At 42.4% G+C, this 20,995-nt stretch overlaps 1 pseudogene across 1 annotated transcript; it reads right to left on the bottom strand.

Annotated features, from left to right (window-relative positions):
* Positions 1 to 1,271: 1,271 nt before the first annotated feature.
* Positions 1,272 to 2,122, bottom strand: LOC309872310 (small ribosomal subunit protein eS1 pseudogene; annotated as a pseudogene). The gene has a single exon. The product of its transcript is annotated as a small ribosomal subunit protein eS1 pseudogene (transcript).
* Positions 2,123 to 20,995: the final 18,873 nt, after the last annotated feature.

Here is a 20,995-nt window from a genome sequence, read left to right as displayed (position 1 = left end):
AATGTCTTTATTTAGTTATTTATCTATCTATCTATCTAACCAATTTATTTATTTATAAAATGTTTTTATTTATAAATATTTTATTCATTTATTTGAGAGAGAGAAAATGAGTAGGGGGTGGGGCGCAGAAGGAGAGGGAGAAACAGGCTCCCCACTGAGCAGGAAGCCCAATGCAGGGCTCGATCCCTGGACCCTGGGATCGTGACCTGAGCTGAAGGCAGATCTTAACTGACTGATCTACCCAGTTGCTCTTGGCAAATGTTTGTTGAAAGAATCAACTGTAGCATCTTTTTTGTACATGAGTGTCTCTAGCTCTCCAGCCTTCAGGAGTCACTGTCTCCTCGAACATCCACTGAATATCGGCCCCCAGCTCTGCAGAAATCCATCTGAGTCTTTAGAAAGTGCTGATATATGTTTCAATAGATTTGTCCTACTTGTGTTTTTTGTTGTTGTTCTTGTGTGTTTCTCTGAATGAGTCTATCGCTTCTGGCTTCTCTGTTGTCACCAGTGGCTAAGTCTTAGTTTCTTCTGGTTGCTGTTCTTTGCCTAAGCCATTTTACTCCAAACATCCTAATGAAGCTAAGGCTGTTTCCAGGACAACACAGACTCCAAAATGCCCTGGTCTTATTTCTGCTTCAGAAGCACATGGAGTCATGGGCCTCCGATGGTCATCACAGCATTTTCTAGTTTATCTGTGCTGGCTTCCTTGCCAACGTTCAGCCAGGAGGACATGTCCATTTTCTGGAGCTTGGTCATAATCTCCGATCTTCCTTGTGGTCCATGAAGTCTCACAACCCAGATGAGATGCTTAAATGGAACCCTAGGGGCTTCTGAGAAGGTGTTGGTTTAGAGGGGAGGTCAGATGGGAGAAGATAGGAAGGAAGAGAGGATGGTGGGAAGAGGGAAAGCAGAGGAGAGAGATAGCCTGACTCCACTCCAGCTGCAAAAAGCACCCACACTACCTAGACACTCACTAAAACACAGATTTCTGGGCCCCACCCCAGAGTTTTTGACTCAGTAGGTTTGGGGTGGGGACCAAGAATTCCCCCCCTTTTTTTCTTAAAAAAAAAAAAGATTTCCTTTTATTAACCCTTATAATACTTCCATCCAGATGACTACAGCTTAAAATGGATCATTACCTTTGTGCAGGTTTTAGTAATGCAGAGGAATGGATAAAATCCATACAACAGTTCAGAAAAGTTCACATCACCAACAGCTCAGAATATCTGATGCACCAACCCTACATTATTTAAAAAGAATCATCAGAAATTAAATACCACAAATAAGATTCTTTTATCTGTCACCATCAAATGTCTGAATTTTAAACAGATTCTTGGACGGGTGGCTCATCTCCATCAGCTCGCTCAACTTTAGCACTGGTCTCATCCCCAGGAGCTTTAGCCAGAATTCCCACCTCCACCACGAAGCCCCATGAGCTTTCCCAATTCAAACTTGGGCTTCTTCAGCATTTTTACTTTTCTAACAAAGACTATCATGGAGTGGATAAATGGGCTGACAAACTTTTTCTATACCTTTTCTGATGCTGTCTGGAATCAATTTATTGACCGCTTCCTTCAAGTCATTTGTCGGTGCCTCTTGGGTCATGATCTCCATCATCTTTTTTCTGAATTTGGTGGACCTGTTCGTGCTGAGCTTAAGAGGTCTTCTGAATTGGATTATTGCATTTTTTAGTAAAACCAACAGAAAACAGATGAAGCAAATAACCATCAGTAGTCTTGACATAAACATGAGCTTCAATCATGGTCTGCTGTTTTTTTTGGCCATGGAGCACATTTTGCCATGGGTAAGATCCATGCCATGGAAATTAGTCAGGCAGTCTTTGCCCTGAACAACCTCGATAATTTGTTTGAATTTTCTAAACTCAGCTTTATCATTCTTCAGATCATCAAGGCTCCTGTCAAAAACACAACCTTGAGGCCATTAGATGCAATTTTGGCTCCTTGAGTTCTTGTGACTAATGTTTTTCCAATATTTCTTATATTGAACATAGCTGGTGCTTTCACATCATACCAGTCTTTCTTAGAAAATGGATCAACCACTTTCTTCTTGCCTCCCTTTTCGCCGCCTTTCTTAAGGCACTTGTTCTTGCCGACCGCCATGGTGATGCTCAGGGAGCAAAAAGGGCAAGAATTCTCATCTCTGACAAGTTCCCAGGTGATGCTGATGCTGCTGGTCAGGGGACCACGCTTTGAGGACCACTGACCTCATCCCTAACTACCCTGGACACAGCACGCCCCATTTGGATATGTTGTTTGCTCTTCACAATGGGCAATCAGATCTGCTCCTTCGAAAACATCCTCGCAGCCAAGAGCAGAGCCCATCTGTTTGTTCATATAGTAGCAAGATGTCCAACAAATCCCCAAAGAAGCTAACGAGCAACGTGGATCCAACTCTTTATTGTCTGTCAGAGAAAAGGCATCCATGCTTGGTAATGAGCCCTTAGTTGCTCTGCTGGGCTCCGAGGCCAGAATAAAGCACCTTGTCACCTAGCTGGTAAAGGCCCTGGTGGAAGATATTGGACCAGAAGGCTTAACCACACCACAGTTTCCTAAATAGCACCCACTTAACACCCCATTAAATTGGGGGTACAGTGGATGGTTTCTACGTTCAGAACCCCATTTATTTCCAACTTGATGGAGGGGGTGTGTCTCTCATTGCACAAAAGCCTGGGACAGGACGGCCACTCCTCCCACTCACCCATTCCATCAGTGACTGGCAGCTGCCCACACATCCTGACCCTGAACTAAGTGGGATCATGCTCTGTGGGAACAAGGGGCAATGATGAAATGCACCCAGAATCTCCCACCAGGATCTGCGAGGCCTGGGACACAGCTCCAAGCTGGGTGCGTAGTGAGGCCTCAAGAAATGCCAGCCTTGATGATTATGGGCATGTTTAAGAAGAGGACCCCAATCACGGTCTGCTTGTAGAACTCTCTCGCTTGTTGCAATGCATGGCCTCCTTGTGGGAGGAAATTAGCATTCCTGATAAACGCTCAAGCAATTTTCTGATAAACTTTAACAAGATTAAAACCCCTTTGGGGAAATCAACTACCCACACATTCAACTGATTATTAGACATTCTTTGTCTTGTATTCAGTTTAATAGTGATTATCCAACCATTCTCTTTTCCTGCAAAAATGTCCTTAACAAAAGGGAACTGTGACTTGGCTCTGTGGCAAGATGGAAATAAAATTTTGACACCTGCTTATAACTAATTTATCTGAAAAATTTAAAACAGTCATTATGGAGAAAGGACATAGGAATATGAGCCAATATTTACTGAGCACTCACAGCTTGCCAGATGTTATAGGAAAGACTTTTGTAGAGCTTGGCTCCCTTTCTCTTCACCATGAGTTGGCTTTTAATAGCCCTGTCTTATAAGATGCTCAGAGAGGTGAAGCGACTTGCCCAAGATCACACAACCAGTCAATGGCAGAGCTGGACTTTGACTCCAGGCCTGAGTCTACAGTTGGAGCTAGCAATAACTTTATTCTTCTGCATCTGCGAGGAATTATAGTGGGAGATGGAAAGTGGGAGAGTCTTGGAGAGAGGAATGCCATAGGATGGTAGGGCAGTAGGGGAGAGAGAGAGCCTATCCAGGAAGGGTCATGGAAGGGACCGTGGGGGGGAGGAAGTGGCTCAGCCCAGAAGAGGAAGTAGGGGAGGGATACTGGAGGCAGTGAGAAGGAGCGAGGAGGAGGGCAGAGGCAGAGCCAAGGCCCAGGCAGGTTTGGCTTGAGTTCAATGTGGCAGCCGCGGGAGTGGGTCTCGGTCCTTTCAACAGTGAGGTGGCCGTCGTCATCTTGGGTTGTGGATCCTGCCTGCTGCCAGTTGGCTTTTTAGGACTCTAGATCCCAGTTTTATCACTTCTTAGCTATGTGACCTTGACACATAGCTGCCTGGAGTGAAGATTTCCCCATCTGAAAATTGAGGGGGAACAATAGACTCTCTCCCATGGGATTGCTGTGAGGATAACTGGGGAAAGCCCCCCCAAAGTAATTAGGACATGCCTGGCATCTCCGGAGGGCTCCGTAAAAAGGTGGGGTGTTCTTGTTTTATTTATTTAATTAATTTTTAGCAAAGTGTGGTTGACACACAGTGTTACTGCGGTTGTGGGTGCATAGAATGGTGGTTGCACAAAGTCCTGTATTTATGCTCCGCTACCAGTTGCGAGGGGTTCCTGCCGGGGTGCGAAACTGAATGTAGGCATCATGGTGCCATTATTTTCTCAGGAGACCTGTGACAAAATTTTGAACATACTTGAGCATAATTTCAGGCTGTTAGAAAGGTTGCAAAAACAGTACGAAGAATTCCTAAACACCCTCTACCAAGACTATACATTCATATTATTTATTTATTTATTTATTTATTTATTTATTTATTCCCCCTTCCTGAACTGTTTGCAAATCAGATACAGGCCTGGGGCCCCTTCATCCCTAAATACCTACGTGTGTGTTCCCTAAAAGTAAGGACTTTTTCTTACATAGTCACAGAACAATGATCAAAGCCATGAAATGGACAGTGAGACGAGACCATTATCAGAAGACCATACTCGGATTTGTTAGTTGGTCCATGACATCCTGTACAGCATAAGAAAAAAAACTTGGTTCATATCTCGCATTCAGTTGTCCTGTCTTTACAGTCTGCCCGAGTTGGTAACAGCGCCCTAGTCTTCTTTGTCTTTCTTGACCTTGACATTTTTGAAGAGCACAAGCCAGTCACTCTCTTTGCCTGATGTGTCCTCGTAATTAGATTTAGTTTAGGTGTTTTGGGGCAGGAGCACATCTCAGTTCATCACGTCACTTTGAACATTTTTGTTCACAACCTAAAAATGGGGTAGCCTCAGAGGAAGAGGTGGGAAGCACTGGACTGCCTGCAGAGGATCTTCTGAGGGACTTGATAAACATACGGATGCCGCAGGACCCCTGGGCCCCTGGGCCAGAAACCTGCCTGGTTAACCAATGACTTACGTTCCCTCACGCCTGCCACTCCAAGACATGGCCAGCAGATGGCAGTGCAGTCCATACTTAGAATGCAGCTTCTGGGTTTCTGGAAAGATCTCAGGGTGTCGGGTTTCCTGTGAGTACAAGGTAACACCCATCAGGAGAGCTTGGTTCCTTAAGCTGCCTGCCTCCTGCTCTCCCATCTCATCCCTTCAGAGGGACTGCTCTTGATGCCTCAAGACCACAAAGTGCCCAGAAGTCACTTGGAGTTTCCTCAGCCAGAGATGACCCACTTCTGAGTGAGAGAGCCCGCTTCTGAAAAGCTGACGAGAAGCAAGAGTAGGGAACCATTCACACTGAGCATTTACTGAGAGCTTACAGCGTGCTGGACACCGTGATTAGCATGGCTCATTCATTGTCTCCTGTAGGCTCACAATAAACTCAGGGTTTACCCTGAGGAAGGACTAGTACGGACGCAGTGACCTATCCAAAGTCACACAGCGAGCTATTGTCAGCACCTCCAGTTTCCATCTTGGCCGGACCTTGTGTTTCAGTTAGAGGACGGGGAGCAACGTCTACACCACAGGCACATGACTGGAGAGGCCTGGGGGTGTCCTGAGTAAGGAGGGCATGCTCAAAGCTGCCTGTGGGGACCAGGGTGACTGGGCCTGGAGCTGCCCGAGACAGACCCTGGGTCAACCCCCTGTGAAAGGGGCTCAAAGGGACTGCTCTGTCTAGCAGATTCTGAGGGGCTGGAAGAGCTGAGCATCTTTCAAAGATTGGGGTACACTGTGGGATGTTTGGTCTGTGTGATACCCATCATAGTGAAATCATACTTCTACCTATTCCATTCGTTTCTAGTAGATTCCATTGAGGGGATTTTCAGGAGATGGGATCCACCGTTTCGGAGAGGATGGTGTGAAATGAGCCTGGAGATGTGGGCAGGGGGGAATTTTCACCCATGGGTGTAGTCAAGAGAAGTGGCCTAGAAAACAGAGAAGTCTGGGGCTCTAGGAAGAATCCTTATGGATATATTTTGCTATTGAGGCAGACACTGCTGGTTGCTTATACAAGACCACATCTCCCCTTCTTCCTTACTAGCAGAAGTGGTCACCTGCCCAGCTCAAGAGCTCTGGCAATTAGTCTAGGCCAATGAGCTGTGAGCTAATAATGCTGGCTGGGTATGTAAGTCTGGATTCAGACAGGAAGAGGAAAACCCCATGGTAATTTGAACAGGGAGAGTTTAATATAAAGAATTATTAACTATAACAGAGGATTGCAGTGATGGGGGAGTGGCTAGGAAGAAGCAAAGAGAACATAGGGTAAGGAGCAGCCACTTCTGCTTATCCTATCTAGTTCATTCAAAATGAACTAGAGCTTGGAGGCGTCTCTGCACAGGCAATGGGTCCCCATAGACACCATGGGTGGGAAGCTGGGGGACGCTGCTGACAGGGCTGCCACCTGCCAGAGGACCTGGGGACTGGAGGAGCTGTTCATGTGGGAGGAGGCTGCAGAGTGAGCATCCCCAAATCAGGAAGGGTGTGGGTCCTCGGGATAGCAGGGGGTGGGTGGGTGGGAGAACCTTTAAAAGGGATTAGGTCTGTCTGGCTTGTCCCTTTTACACTTTGATTTTCTTTTCCTATAAACTGGGTCCAGAATAAAGAGCACTTGGAGCAGAACTGCGGCTGATGGGTAATATAAATGAGAGATGAACCATTGTGGTGATAAGCCACGCGGATTTGGGGTTGTTTGTTTCATAGTACAACCTGGTGAAACCTGACCACTACACACTAAGAACGTCTTATGTATTAATTGCCAGTTAAAGTAAGGAGAAGATTTCTCTGTTTCTTAAAAGACTGAGGAGGTTAAGAATGATGGTTAAAGAAAGAACTAGTAAGGTCTTATTCAAAGGAAAGGGGAAAGAGTCTTACAAATGCTTCCTGGACAGAAATACTGGTACTTACAGATTTGTTTCAGGGTCAAGAGAGGAATAAAAAGAAGAGAAAGGAAGGGAGAAAGAGAAAGGTAAGACTTTACGGGAAAAGCAAAGAAAGTTTGAGAATACAGTGTTTCTATACCACTCAACAGACTCCCGGATGTTGCCCAGGAGAACAAGAAGAATATTATCAAACCGTGAAAGCCTGGTTTGCTGCTTACCTAAAGACCAAGTCGAGTTGCCCACATGAGACACCAGGCAGATCATCTCCCTGTCCAGGAGACAGGATTTGGAGCCACTGTGTTCCCTCTCAACGGCATCTTAACATGCCTCATCCGTCCTCTTCAGCAAGCACACGGGCTTCCCACTGAATTCCAGCTTCAGAGTGACCTTTGAGGTATCCCCAGGGATGCACAAAGTTAATAGCTTTTATTTTGAATCAGACACTTCAACACCTAGTCTCTCGGTTTCGCGAGGACCCAGCTACTGGCTTTCGTAGAATGTGGCAACAGACAGAAGCAATTGGCTCGGATGGGTGTGAAGATGGGGAGGGCTGAGGGAAAGCCCCCGGTGACCCTCTCTCTCTCAGCAGCAGCAGCAGAGACAAATGCTAGAGTGAGGCACAGAAAAACATACTGTGGATCGTTAAACTGATTTGAGCACATTGGAGAGTGTCTTCTGGATACAACGATATCTGCAACCCATCTAAGGGAAACTTTGAGACTCCTTGCCTATCTCCTAGATATTACATAGGTCCGGTTTCCCAAAAGCAAGGCAAGAGAATCTGGAAAGTTCTGGCCAGCGTCTTTCCTTGGAAAGATGAGGACAGAGAGCACAGGTGGATTGAGTTAAGGAAGGTCACAGCTGGAGTCTGTCTTCAGGCCCCGGGTGGTGGGAATCCGGGGTGTAGGGAGGACCCAGGAATCTTACACCCTTATGTTCTCTGGGCTCCTCACCCAGACCAACAACCTGAAGGCAAGATGGAGAGAGGACAGGTGGGGAACGATACTCTGACATTACCCTCGCACAACGCCAGCTGAGCAGAGATAAATAAATTAAATCTCACTGGATAAAGGTGGCCCAAGTCTTTGCCATGTGTCCCAGGTCACAAAGGGGTGCAGAGAATCTGAATCGAACGACTCATTGGGCTGACATCAGTGACGATGCTGCCTTGTGTGTCCTGCAGACAGAGAATATACCTTCCGTGGAAACCCCCATGAGAGTTTTATAAAAAATTTTATAAAAAGCTTTTATAAAAATTGACCATGGCTATAAAGGAAATTCCAACCCCTTTTTCCAAGACAGAAATCGCAGAGACCTCGTTGGCCACCAAGTAATAAAACAGGAAATTAAAACAAGAGGAGAAATGAAACCAAAACCCCCACCACGTGGAAAACCTAAAACCCCCTCCTGAAAAATGTCCAACTCCATTTGAGAACAAAAGGAAGTCAAAATGGCAAGTTGAACCAGATTGGGGGGAGGGGCGGGACCAGATTGGGGGGAGGGGCGGGAGGGAATGAAAACCCTGTGTGTCAAAAACGGCGAGATACAGCTGAAACTATATTGAACAGAAAATGTAGTTCAAAACGTTTATATTTCTGAAAAAGAAAAAGAAGAACAAGGAGGACGGACTCAAGCATTCATCCCCGGAAGACGTAAAATGAGCAGCAAAATCAATCCAGGGGTTGAAGGACGGAAGGAAGACGAGCCGAAATTAATGAATCCGAAAACACTACAAAGGGAGAATTGATAAATTGAGAGGCTGATTCATTGTGGGAAAGAGCCCCACACAGGAAAACAGACGAGCCGCCAGCCTGCTTCCTCACAGGGGCCAAACACAGAGAAGGCACGATTAGGAATGGGAAATGACAGACAAGCGTGATAGGAGAAGATTTTAATATGTATTTTTAATTACATAAATAATGCGTGAATAGATGTGCTTTCAAAACAGGAGTCAAATAATAAGAAAAAATAGGGTAAAAATTTAAAGCCCTCTAAATTAGTTTGCTGGGGCTGCCTAACGACATACCACGGAGTGGGGGGCTTGTGCAACAGAACCGTATTTTCCTATGGTTCTGGAGGCTGGAAATCTGAGATCAAGATGCCGCAGGGTTGGTTTGCTCTGAGCCTCTGTCCTGTGTCCTCCTGTTGTCTCTTCACACGGCCCTCCTGCTGCACGAGTGCCCCTGGAAGAGGAAGGCCGAACGTCTTCTTCTGGTAAGGACACCAGCCAGTTTGGATGAGGACCTACCCTAACAGCCTCGTTCTAACTTGATCACCTCATTAAAGGCCAATGAGGTGGCCTGTGTCCAAACGCAGTCCCATGCTGAGGTACCGACCATTAGGATTTACACAGGAATCTGAGTGGGGACACAGTTCAGCCTGTCAAATAATTTCTACCTTCTTCCCCTCAAGCCCTACCTCTTTCCCTGAAAGTGTCATGACTCATTAGGCCCTCCCATGACATTTGGGGGGGCCCGAGACAAAGGTGAGACTGAGGCTCACATGCCAAATGTCTACATTATTTTTCTGTAAATCCCGCAGCTAACAAACACTTCAGTAAGAACGTCCTATCCTCCTACCTCTAGACAAAGGCACCTGCGTGTTGACCTGGAAAACCGGGTTCAGATTTAGAGTTTCTGAACTCTCCAGAGTTCTTTGCCAGAATGTGGTGGGAGGATCGCCCTTCTCTTCCCACACTTGACTGTCCCAGTCTGTCCCACGAGGACCTTGGGTACACCTGTGTGCATGGGGACTCCAACCTGGACCTCCAAGCTCCTCTCCCACCTCAAACACTGCGCCTTGGCTACTGCTTGGATGTTCCAGGGGTCACGTTATCCTCAGGACGAGGTACTTGGGTGAGGCTCCCACATACCCTGGGAGGGACCCTATTCCTGGGAGCCTGGCCTAGAAGGAAGGCTCAGGCTCTAGAAGGGTAAGTCCCCTGGACTGTTGTGTGAGGAGCATCTCGAGGGGCCTTGAGTGGGTCCCTTGGAAGTGCAAGCCCAAGGCAGAGTCATCTCTTGCTTGGATCTAAGGATAATATAAAAATGCTACAACCACGTGTTACTGGGTATCTTCTCAGACCATTTTACATCCATTTCACATATAAAAATGAGACTTTAGTTCCAAAAGGGAAGCTTATTTAAGGAAAATGGATTTTCCATTTTTCTGAGACTTGTGTCCCTCCCCCTTATGTCTTATAGGTTTTTCCATGTCAGCATATATAGGTCTTCTTTATTCTCTTTAACTGTTGCATTTAACACAAGGCAATGTTAATCCCCTTGAAAATTAGGATGATTTCAACCCAAAATAAGTTAAAAGATACAAGTTACCAAAATTGATTAAAGAAGAAATAAAACAGCTAAGTTGGATGTAGCTGAGGGAGCCGTCCAAGTGAACTTCATAGTTTGTCTCAAATCTACAAGCAACAGGTCATTCCAAAGCTCTTCGAAGTCTCCTAGAGCATAAAGGAATAAGGTGCGCTGCCCAGTTAGTCTTCTGAGGGGTACCAGTATTGCTGTGGATTGAATTGTGTCCTCTCCCCAAAGTCATATGTTGCAACCCTAACCCCCAGTGTGGTGGTATTGGGAGGTTGGGCCTTTGTGGGGGTGGTTAGGTGTGGATGGGGTTCTGAGGATGTAGCCCTCTTACACAAGAGAGATCTCCCTTTCTCTCGGCCATATTGAGACAAGATAATGGCCATCTGTAAGCTGAGATTTGGACCCTTACTAGGAGCTGACTTGGTCAACACCTTGATTTGGGACTTCTCAGCCTCCAGGTCAAAATTTAAAACCGAGAACTGTGAGACATACATTTCTGTTCTGTAAGCCACCCAGGTTATGGTATTTTGTTCTAGCAACCTGAGCTAGGACCCAGCAGCCAAAAGAAATTCACAGACTAATTTTATCGAGGAATACTGAAGCAGAACATCTCTATGAAAGATTAAGAGGTAGAATCCAGTAATATAATTAAAGAATAACAACCAATTGCCAGATGGCGGGAGGTTGACACACAGAAATCAGTTCTTTTTTTTTCTTTTTTAAAGATTTTTATTTATTTATTTGACAGAGAGAGACAGTGAGAGAGGGAACACAAGTAGGGCGAATGGGAGAGGGAGAAGCAGGCTCCCTGCTGAGAAGAGAGCTGAGTAGAGAGCCTGTTGCCCAGGACCCTGGGTTCATGACCTGAGTTGAAGACAGACACTTAATGACTGAGCCACCCAGGCACCCCAGAAATCAGTTGTTTCAATCATATTTCTATGTATTGCCAATCAACAATCAGAAACTGAAATTAGAAACATAATACCATTGATAATAGCTCTAAAACTTGCAATATTTAGGTACAAATCTAACAAAACATGCAAAATTTATATGATGGAAACTATGAAATGTTATGAAGTCAAAGGCCTCAATAACGGGAGAGACAGACTGTGCTCATGGATTGGATGACTCAACATATCCAAAATGATATTTCTTCCCAGATTTTTTCATAGGTCTAACATAATTTCTATCAAATTTCCAGTAGGAGTTTTTGTAGGTGCAGACCAGCTGATTCCAAAATGAATGCCGAGGTGAATGGACCAGATGAGTTAAAAAACACTTGAAAAGTGAAGTTACAGGAATCAGACAACCTGATTTTACTAGTTGTTATGTAGCTACAGTGATCAAGAAAGTGGTGTTTGTGTAGGGATAAACACATAAATCAAGGGAACAGAATAGAATTCAAAGTGGCTCAGTTGGTTAAGCAGCTGCCTTTGGCTCGGGTCATGATCCCAGCGTCCTGGGATCGAGTCCCACATCGGGCTCCTTGCTCGGCAGGGAGCCTGCTTCTCCCTCTGCCTCTGCCTGCCATTCTGTCTGCCTGTGCTCGCTTTCTCCCTCTCTCTCTCTATAAATAAATAAAATCTTTAAAAAAAATAGATCCACATAAGTTTGATCAACAGATTCTTGACAAAGGAGCAAAAGCAACACAATGGAGAAAGGGTAGTCTTTTCAATAAATAGTGTTGGCACGGTTGGACTTAGAAAGGCAAAAATAATGAATCTTGACCTAAACTTTATGTTGCAGGCAAAAATTAACTCAAAATGAATCATAACTCTAAGCATAAAATGCAAGACTATAAAACCTTTAGATGAAAATATAGGAGAAAATCTTCGTGTCGTAGGGCTTGGTGAACTCGAGATCTTCAACATTAGACCAAAGCACAAGCCATAAAGGAAAAATAATTGATAAGTGGGACTTCATCAAAAGTAAAAACTTTTGATGTGTGAAAGACTCTGTTAAGAAAGTGAAAAGACAAGCCACAATCTGGGAGAAAATATGGACAAATCACATAGCCCGCAAAAGACTTGTATCCAGAATGTAGAAAGAACTCTCTGGACTCAACATTAAGATAACAATCAAATTAGAAAATATGTGAAAGACTTGAATGCACATTTCACCAGGTAAGATGTAGAGATGGAAAATAAGCACATGAAAAGGTGTTAATAGGTGTTAGGAAAATGCAAGTTAAAGCCACAATGGCGTATCATTACACACCTGTTAGGATGATTAAAATTAAAAATTCTGACAATACCAAGTCCTAGTGAGTACACCCTTTGGTATAGCCCTGACTAAGAGAGCCACAGTAATGTCTCATAGACCCAGTAAACAAATAAATAACCCAAACGAACCAGGATATGTGGGAGAAACCCAAAATGGCATACAAAGAACAACAAACCAATCTGGGTTACAAGTGAATAGATAACCCCACTGAACACTATGGGGAGTAAAAGAACTAACTAAAGTAACATTGGAAAACAGTATTTAGGCTGGAAATTCTATTTAGAAAATATATGTTTACTGGTATTGAACAAAAAAGCAGATACTTTGTGGACCATGAGAGATAGGTTTCTCACTGTCAGAAAAAGGAAAGAGATAGAATGAACCCTGGGTGGTGTTGGACCGGAATTCGTAATATAAGGATGAACCCAAGGGTTTTAATATATTTACAGATGGATAAACAGAAATAAATGGATGCGTGTATGAATGTGTTCCTCCATCCACGTGTATTTCCCCGTTCCGAGGTCTCAGAAGGCAGTGACATCCCACTGGCAACAGGCACATCGAGATATTTAGTATCCAGATTGTGGCCTCTATATGCCATTTTCCTGTTTAAAAAAAATTAAAGAGGAGCACCTAGTGGCTCAGTCAGTTGAGCAAACGACTCTTGATTCCAAGGTGATGGGATTGAGCCCCTCCCACTGGGGGCTCAGTGGGGAGTCTGCTTAGGATTTTCTCTTCCTCTCCCCGTGCCCCTCCCCACGTGCTTGGGCCCATGCTCTCTCCCTCTCTGAAATGAGTAAGTGGATCTAAAAAAAAAAAAAAAAAAGGAAGAAAAAGAAAAGAAATTCACATTTCAGGGAAAAAAATTAAAAAAGAGAAAGTTCCATGGAGAAATGATTAATTCCAGAGCTTGGCTCGAGAAAGTAAAACATGAATCTGGAACATATTATGGTGCTAGAGAGAAAGATGGTGTGTGGAAAATGCTGGGGCCATAGTAAAAAGATATAGAAGGCAACCTGAATTATTCCTAATAGCTTAAAGCAGGGACTATTTGAGCAACAAAATAAAGATTGGATTACAACCCTGTTCTGTTTCCTCCCATAATTGTTATCATCTCTTAATTAACTGTATAATTAACATATTATGTTTTTGTTTATGGCCTCTCTCTCCCCACTAGAACATAAGCTTTACGGAGGTGGGGATTTGGGGGTCTGTTTTGTTTACTGATGTAGGCCAAGTACCATAACAACACCTGGCATATAGTGCAGACTTAGTAAATATTTGTGGAGAGTAAATTTTTTCTCTTCCTCTGTTGGCATGTAGATTGGGGAAATTGAATGTTCTAATGGAAACAAAAAGAGTTTTTCCAAATAATTGAACACGAAAAGAGCCAGCACCACCTGATTCTCTGCCTCAGCACATCTGAGACTCACAAAGGCAGTCAGGGGTGGTCTTGGGGGAGCTGAGTAGCCTGGGACATTGCCCTGAGGAGGACATGGGCACCTGGGAGTACAACTTCCAAGGAACACTTTGGAAGATATTCCTCTCAAAAGGATGCTTGGAACACCTGGGGCTATTTCGGTGCAGTCACTTTAGCATGATCATTTTAAACACCATCGGTATCCTTATCCCAGCTGAAACCCCCCCACCCTTGGGAGGTTGACATTAGGCGCCCAGTTTATGGATAAGGGAAAGAAAGCATGGAGGAGGTGAGTGTATCAGTTTTTGAGTGCTATTGTAAAAAGGACCACAACCTGGGTGGCTCAGACAACAAATACTTATTGCCTTTCAGTGACGGAGGCCAGAAGTCTGAAATCAAGGTGTCCACAGGGCTGCTGCCTCCGAGACTTTGGGGAGAACCTTCCTTACCTCTTCCTAGCTTCTGTGAGCCTCCAGAATTCTTCAGCTTTTGTAACTACGTCAGTTCCAGCTCTGTCTCTGTCATCTGATGGCTGTCTTCACATCTTGCCTCTGTGTGTCTGTGTCTGTGTCCAAATTTCCCCTTTTAATAAGGGCACCAGTCATATTGGATTAGGGCCCCTCCTCATGACCCTATTTTAATTTGATGACTTCTATCAAGACCCTATTTCCAAGTAAGGTCATAGGGCCAAATTTGGAGGTACTTGCGCTAAAATTCAGCATATCTTTTTTTGGAGGACAGAATTCAGCTCATAGCAGTAAGTTGTTTCACATCATGGAATATTAGCATTAAAAGGGACTTTTGTTATTGGAGCCACCCCACTCTTTACTCCCTCTACATGACCTTAACCATGAGTAGGGTATGATCATTCTAATGTGAGATTGAATTTTCTTTGCTAATATTTTGTTGAGGATTTTCACATCTATAATCATCAGAGGTGTTGCCCTATAGTTTTCTATAGAGAAAGCTTTTTGGAGCCACCCACTCTCAACTCCCTCTACACGACCTTAACCATGAGTAATGTCTCCTAAAATGGAAAGTTGTCAAGGGAATTCACCAAAATATTAACAATGGCAAAGGTCATTTCAGTCTACCAGGTCTCCCATCTCTGCAGTCCTCGACTGGCCTCCAAAAGGCAGGCCCTCTGGGTCTTCTCCTGTTTTTTTCTGCCTTGGGTTTCTATCCTCCTGACTTAACATTTCATGACTCATCTCCCTCCCGAGTACCCTCTGAGCCCCAATAGACAGCTTAAAACCATCAGAAAGAGCGAGAATGGGGGGAGACACCCTTTGGGGAGCTCTGTGATTTGAACAGGAGAAACATGAAAGTGAAATGCAGGGACTACTGAGCATGTGCAGCACAGGCAGAGGTAAAGATATGGAGATGATTAACAACTGATTATAAATTGGAGGAGCTATGTGATAAGGGCCTAGGGCAGCCTGTAACTGGGGAAAAGATTGGAGTATTAGGTTCAGTGCTAAGAGACTTCAAATCAAATCACCAGGTACTTATTAAGTGCTCAACTCAGTATTGCAATATGACATGGGTGACACAAAGACATACAATATCTCTTTCCTGCCTTCAAGGAAATTCTAATTTACTTAAGGAGGTTAGACATAAAACTCAGGAAAAGTCAGACAACAAAATATTTAAATAGTAATCTACAATACACAAGATCAGTTGTTAAATGAACTGTAGAGCTCACAAGAAGCTTTTAGAATTCTGAACCAGGAGATATTATTTGCTTACCTATGATATAAGTAGGTGCATATTTTCTTGCCAGAGAGAGGAAGGGTTAATTGAACAGGGAAAACCAATGAAACAGAGTTTTTTGTGTTTTTTTGAAGCAGAGACCTACAAGATTGATAAACCTGTAGTCAGACTAAGAAAAAAAAGAGAAGACTCAAAATCAGAAATCAAAGAGAAGGCATTACAACAGATGACACAGAAATACCATAAACAATTATATGTCAGTAAATTGGGTAAGCTAGAAGAAATGGTTATGTTCCTAGAAATATACAACCAACCAAGACTGAATTATGAAGAAACAGAAAGTCTGAGCAGACCTATAACTAGTAGGGAGATTAAATCAGTGATCAAAGTTCTCCCAGCAAAGAAAAGCCCAGTACCAGATGGCTTCACTGAGAATTCTACCAAACACTTAAAGAATTTATGCCGATCCTTCTCAAACTCTTCCAAAATACTGAAGAGGAGTGAACACTTCCAAATGCATTTTATAAGCCCAATGTTACCCTGATACCAAAGCCAGACAAAAACAGTACAAGAAAAGAAAACTATAGGGCAACATCTCTGATGATTATAGATGTGAAAATCCTCAACAAAATATTAGCAAAGAAAATTCAATCTCACGTTAAGGTGATCATACCCCATGACCAAGTGAGATTTATCCATGGAATGTAAGGATATTTCAACACATATAAATCATACAACATATTAACAGAATGAAGGATAAAAATTGTATGATCATCCTAATAGATGGCAGAAAAAGCACTAAGTTCAACACTCTTTCATGATAAAAAACAACAACAACAACAACAACAAATGAGGAAAAGAAGGAAACTACCTCAACATAATAAAGCACATTGTGAAAATTCTACAGCTAATTGTACTCAATAGTGAAAGACTGAAATCTTTTCCTCTAAGATTAGGGACAAGGCAAAGTTGCCAACTATCACCACTTCTATTCAACATAGTACTTGAAGTCCTACCTTGAGCAATTAGGCAAGGAAAAAAAAATTAAAGACATCCAACTCAGAAAGGAAGAAGTAAAATGACCTCTGTTCAAAGATGACATGAAGTTATATGAACCCAAAGGTTCCAAACAAAAAAACCTGTTAGAACTAATAAACAAAATAAGCAAAGCTACAGAATACAAAGTCAACGTACAAAATTCCATCACATTTCTATGTTAAAAATGAAAACTCCAAGAAAGAAATTAAGAAAACAAACCCATTTACAATAGCATCATAAGGAATAAACTAATTAGGAATAAACTTAACCAAGGAGGTAGAAGACCTTGTACAATGAAAACTATAAAACATTGCAGAAAGAAATTAAAGAGGACACAGATAAATGGAAAGACAGCCCAAGTTCACGGATGGAAAGACTTAATATTATTAAAATGTCCATACTACCCCAAAAGATCTACAGATCCAATGCAATCCCTACCAAAATCTTAATGGCTTTTTTTTTTTTTTTTTTTTTTTTTGCAGAAATAGGAAACAACAACAACAACCCTAGAATGCATATAGAACCACAAGGATCCCAAATAGCCAAAAAATCTTGGGAAAGCAGAACAAAGCTGAATTCAAAGCACTTTACACTTTCTTAATTTGAAGCATATTACAAAGCCATGGTGATCAAAACAATACCGTACTGGCATAAAGACAGACATCTACACCAGTGGAAGAGGATATAGAGCTCAGAAGTAAACTCATGCCTGTATGGTCAAATGATCTTCAAGAAGGGTGCCATAACTACATAATGGGGAAATTATAGTCTTTAACAAAAAGTACTGAAAAAACTGGGTATCCAGATACAATAGAATAAAATTGGACTCTTTATCTTATACCAGACACAAAAATAAATTGAAAATGGATTAAGGACCCAAATGTAAGATCTGGAACTATAAAACTCCTAGAAGAAAACACAGAGGAAAAGCTTTGTAACGTTAGTCTCAGCAGCAATTTCTTTGATATGGCACAAAAAGCACAGGGGACAAAAAAAAAAATAGACAAATATGATTATATTAAACTATAAAACTTTTGCATATCAAAGGAAACAATCAACAGAGTGAAAGACAGTCTACAGAATGAGAGAAAATATTTGCAAACTATGTATCTGATAAGGAGTTAATATCCAATATATGTTAAGGAAATCCTACAACTCAATAGCAAAACAAAACAAAATAAAACAGATAACCCTACTAAAAATGGGCAAAATTTGAATAGGCATACAAATGGCCAATTAGTATATGAAAAGATGCTCCATATTATTAACCATCAGAGAAATGTAAATGGAAACCACATGAAATATCACCCCACACTTGTTAGGATGACTATTATAAAACAAACCAACAAACCATAAAATAACAAATGTTGGTGAGGATGCAGAAAACTTGGAATCCTGGTGCTCTCTTGGTGGGTATGCTTAATGGTCCAGCCACAGTGGAAAACATAGAATTTTTTTGGAAAGATTAAAAATAGAATTCTCATATGATAGAGCAATCTCCTCTCTGGAGATTTATCAAAGGAATTGAAAATAGTACCTCAAAGAGATATTTACACTCCCATGTTCATTGCAACATTATTCACAATAGCCAAGGGGTGGGAACAAACAAAATGTCCATTGATGGATGAATAGATGAAGAAAATACGGTGTTTACAATCAATGGAATATTACTGAGCTCTGAAAAGAAGAAAATCCTACTATATGCTACGACATGGATCACCTCTGAGGACATTATACTAGGTGAACTAAGACAGTCATAGAAGGACAAATATTGCATAATTCCACTTATTATCTAAAGTAGTCAAACTCATAGAAGCAGAAAGTGGAGTCATGGTTTCCAAGGGCTGGTGGGGAGGGGAAAATGAGGAATTGCAGCTCTTTCCAGTCATGCAAGATGAAACAGTTCTAAGGTTCTGCTGTACAGCAATGTATATACAGTTAACAATACTGTACTATGCACTTAAAGATTTGTTAGGAAGGTAGAATTCATATTTTGTGTGTGTGTGTGTATGTGTGTGTGTGCACGTGTGTATGTGTGTGTGTGTGTGTTTTATCACAATAAAACAAATTTTAGAAACAATTAAAATAAACATCACTATATCAAAGAATGACTAAGCAGGGCAATCGCAGAAAGCTCTGGATGGGGAATCAGAAGACAACTTGAAGCCTAAGGCGTGTGTTAGCCCTAATAATTGCTCCTGTTTATTGAACCCTGACTGCAGACTCAGCAGTTAACTTTGTACTTAACTCATTTAACTCTGTCAACAGTTTCATGGGTTGCTATTGTTACCTTCTGCAACAATTTAAACCAACTCTAGCCTCTGTGATAGATAAATCCCCAAAGCTCATGCTAAATAGGGCAGAAGTTCATTTCTGCTCTTCTAAAGTCCAAAGGATGGTCGGGATTGGCTCTGCTTCTCTGCTCTATACAATCATTCAGAGACTCAGGCTGCTGGAGTCTCTGCCTCAACATATTTTTCTCAAGTCTCCTTGGGTGTCAACATCCAGCTTCAGCTACAGGGAAAGTTGGGGTGGTGGGGGGCGGGGTGGGAAGAGAGAGAGGGAGACAGAGATAGAGAGAATCATACTGGTGGTGCTTTATGGGCTCTGCCCAGAATGGCACACATTACTTCTGCCCCCAGTCCATTTGCCAAATGGTCACACATACTTAAAAGGGAAGCTGGGAGACACAGATGTGTGTCCGGGAGGAAAGATTAATGTTTTGTGGATAGCCATCTGGTCAGACTCTCCCACACCTTCCTTTTTTCAAGGGAGGGAACTTGGACTCAAGGAGGTTCAAGGTCACACAGTGAGTAAAGAGAAGTCAAGAGACACCACTGAAACTAGTTGATGGAGCAACAAAATAAATTGAGAATATAGTATCTAAAATTATGCACTTTACAACAGAGGAACAAGAAATATTAAGTTACATAACTAGCTTGAGCGACGAATGGTCGCTCAAGGAACAGTTTCATGAGCTTAACCCTCATGAAGTTGGTAATTTTGTTTAAAATTGGTAAATTTAAAAAAGGGAAAATGGAAATTACTTGATATTTGGAGGTATCCAGAACTAAAACCAAACATTTAAGGAATTAAAAGTTGTTCCTTCTGTGACCATTGCTTCTTATAGAGGCCCTTTTGTACATTAGAGTTTTAAAGCATTTACTCTGTTACTTTGATTGACACGTTTAAATTTATATTTTGACAAAATATAAATAACAATTACTTGTGTAAAAAATTCAAACAATACAAAATGGCACAAGAGGGGAAATCAAGACCTTACAACTTTATAAACCCTTTCTTCCCACTCTCCAGAGGTACCCTCTGTTTCCAGGATTTTGGGTAAACTCCAGGAAGTTTCCCTATACAGCCAAGTATGCGTGTATGTGTCCCTATCATTTTAGATAAAGGAAGATAATACTGTACTTTCTGTCCTATAGTTCACCCTTTTCACTTGCCTTGATATTTTTCATGCTTGCATGCAAAGTCATTCTTCTTAATGCTTTCCTTTGCATGGATGCATCATAATTGGTTTACCAGTCCTAATCAAAGGTCACCTGGATTGTTTTCAGCTTTTGTTCTTGTTTTGCTATTACAAATAATGCCATAAAAAGCAACCTATGCAAGGTGTCCATCTCTGTGTGTTAGATGAATAGAGCTGGAGAAATGGGATTTTGTGCATTAGGAGCCCAAGTAATCAAAGGCACTGTAAGAAGTCTCGTAAATACATCTTATGTATTCTTATGTATTCTTCTTGGAAGCAAAACATACATGCAGAAAAAGCATAGAAACAATAAGTGTATGTTCACAAAGTGAATTCACCCAGCCAGCACAGGGAACAAATTCCAGAGCCCAGGAGACCTTCCTGTCCTAGTCTAGTTACCCATCCTCTCTGGCATGGCACACACTCTTCCTGACTTTCACTTCCATATGAATTAATTTTGTTTTTGAACTCTGTGTCGGTGGAATCACACGGCATGGACCCTTTCATGTCAGGTTTCTTTAACTAAGCCCTCTCTTGGCAGGATTCATCTACATTATTGCCTGTAGTTGAAGTTCATTTGTGTTCACTGCTGTATACCATTCCATGGTTAAATATTCCATAATTTACCAACTGTGACTGACAGACATTTGGGTTATTTTCAGTTAGGGGTTATTAGGAAAGGTGCTTTATCCTGGTAGGTATGTATCGTTTGTTGACCGTGTGAAGGCATTTCTACTGGGCATCTACAGAGGACTGGAATGGTGGGGTCCTGGGCATGTGCACGGTCCACTCTGGGACATCTTTCCCGTGGCTGTGCCAACTTACACTCCCACCAGCAGTGGACATGTGTTCACGCCAACATTCCACGTTCTTGCCAACACAGATTTTTGTTTG

This window comes from Mustela nivalis (genome assembly GCF_964662115.1).
Source record: "Mustela nivalis genome assembly, chromosome: 8".
In the NCBI taxonomy this organism is placed as follows: Eukaryota; Metazoa; Chordata; class Mammalia; order Carnivora; family Mustelidae; genus Mustela; species Mustela nivalis.
The sequence above is the reverse complement of the archived record's forward strand: the minus strand, read 5'-3'. Positions and strand labels throughout refer to the sequence as shown.